Source organism: Alligator sinensis, unplaced genomic scaffold (assembly GCF_000455745.1).
Source record: "Alligator sinensis unplaced genomic scaffold, ASM45574v1 scaffold2082_1, whole genome shotgun sequence".
NCBI lineage: Eukaryota > Metazoa > Chordata > Crocodylia > Alligatoridae > Alligator > Alligator sinensis.
Genome location: NW_005843783.1, coordinates 44,322 through 46,258, shown reverse-complemented (window position 1 = coordinate 46,258; position 1,937 = coordinate 44,322). Strand labels below are relative to the sequence as shown.

The window sequence follows — 1,937 nt, the reverse complement described above, 5'->3', positions numbered from 1 at the left end:
CTTATAGACTAAGAAGGGCTCAACTCCTGGCCTATGGGCCGGATCCTGCCTGCACAGCTAAGTCACCCATCCCCCAGGTCCAGTGATTTGGTGATGGGGTGAAATTTTGGACTTGTTGGGAGCCCCCAGCAGTAGCAATGAAGTAGGACACTGGAGCATGTGCCCTGCGCACTGACCCCATAGGCAGGAAAAAGGTGCAACTTATAGACTAAGAAGGGCTCAACTCCTGGCCTATGGGCCGGATCCTGCCTGCACAGCTAAGTCACCCATCCCCCAGGTCCAGTGATTTGGTGATGGGGTGAAATTTTGGACTTGTTGGGAGCCCCCAGCAGTAGCAATGAAGTAGGACACTGGAGCATGTGCCCTGCGCACTGACCCCATGGGCAGGAGGTGACATAATAGTAGCGGCTGCACTGCCAGGAGCACCGCTAGGGATGCTGTTCTCCCCTCCCTGCTGCTCCCCACCCCCAGGCACCCTGTACCCCGGGCACTCAGGCACAATGTGACGTGTGCTGGGCCTGGGCCACTTGTGCCGTCCGACCCACGTGAGGCCCGTGGTGCGTGGCCCTGGACTCGCACACCAGAAGCTTGAGCACCACCAGACTCACTGGATCCCAGATGCATCAGCTTTCAGGAGCAAGTGTTCACTCATCAGAGGGTGAGCAATGGTGTGCAGAGAAATGTGTGCAATGCAGAGGTGTTTATTTTAAATATAAAAGGGAATGGAGGGAGGGGAGGGGAGGGGAAAGGGGGACAGTGCTAAGAGAGGTGAACAAACAAAGTAAAACCCCGAGGGACTGCAAGGATATGGAAGTGAAGGATGAGAGTTTGGAGCCAGTCCCTCCCAGTGGGGTGCTGTGCGTGGGGGGATTGGGAGACGAGCCCTGGGCCAGGGCAGCAGCTGGGTCCAGACTGGAGCAGCTCCTGTGATGGAGACCCCAGCCCTGCCCCCACCCTGAGGGCACCGAGGGGTGGCAGTCAGGGTGCAGGGAGGGGACAGTCTGTGCCCCCCGCGGGTCATGGCAGGGACAGAGATTCCCTCAGGGCTGGGCTGGGACCGGGCACAGGGTCAGGGGAGCCGCGTTGGTGCCCCCACGATTAAGACCAGGATAGAAATATGGGCACAGGATCCCAGAGAAGGTGTCAGTGAAAGTGAAGAGATGGGATCTGTTGGTCACATTGTAAAATGAGACCTCACCCCCCTCGTAGTCCAGGAAAACCCCCACCCTCCTGGGCCGCAAGTGCGCTCGTAGGGGGGTCAGGGAGGAGGTGCAAGCCTTGTAACCCCCACCCCGCAGCCACACGACCCAGTATCCATGGCCAGTTGTCAGTGTGACCTCCCCCCTCCTGCGCACAGACTCCCTGCACACGCCCAGGGCCCAGTCCATCTTGTCTCCCACCTCCACCTCCCAGTAGCGCCTCCCGCCCGTGATCCCCTCTGAGCCCAGGACACAGGGACATGTGTCAAATCTCTCCAGGGTGTCAGGTAGAGCCTGGTGTTTGTCTCCAAGTCTCACACATTTCCGATCCTTAGACAGGACGAGGTTGGGATGAGCCGTCCCTGGGTCCAGAGTCACGTCCACTGGGGAGAGAGTCATGGGTCAGGGCCGGGGCAGGCGGTCCCCGCGATCACGGGGAATTCGCTGCGTCCCAGGACTTGCGGGTCGGTCCCTGCTGGGAAATCACTGTCGCCCCGCGGGGAAATGAGGGGAACAGGAAATGGGGGGAACAGGAAAGCGGGACGTCCCCACCGGCCCCTTCATCCCCAGAGCATTCCCGGCCTGGGTGCAGGAGCCACGAGGGGGGAGAGGGGCATGAGGTGGGGGCAGGGCAGGCCCCTAGAATAGGAGGGGCATGCGATGATGTCATCCCAGCAGGTCCCTGCCCTGCTCCTCCCCCACACCCAGCGGGGCTGCTCTGCCTGGGGCAGGGGCAAC

At 60.9% G+C, this 1,937-nt stretch overlaps 1 pseudogene; it reads right to left on the bottom strand.

Annotated features, from left to right (window-relative positions):
* Nucleotides 1-662: 662 nt before the first annotated feature.
* The window catches only part of LOC102377246, a 15,995-nt pseudogene continuing 14,720 nt past the window's right edge, over nucleotides 663-1,937 (bottom strand).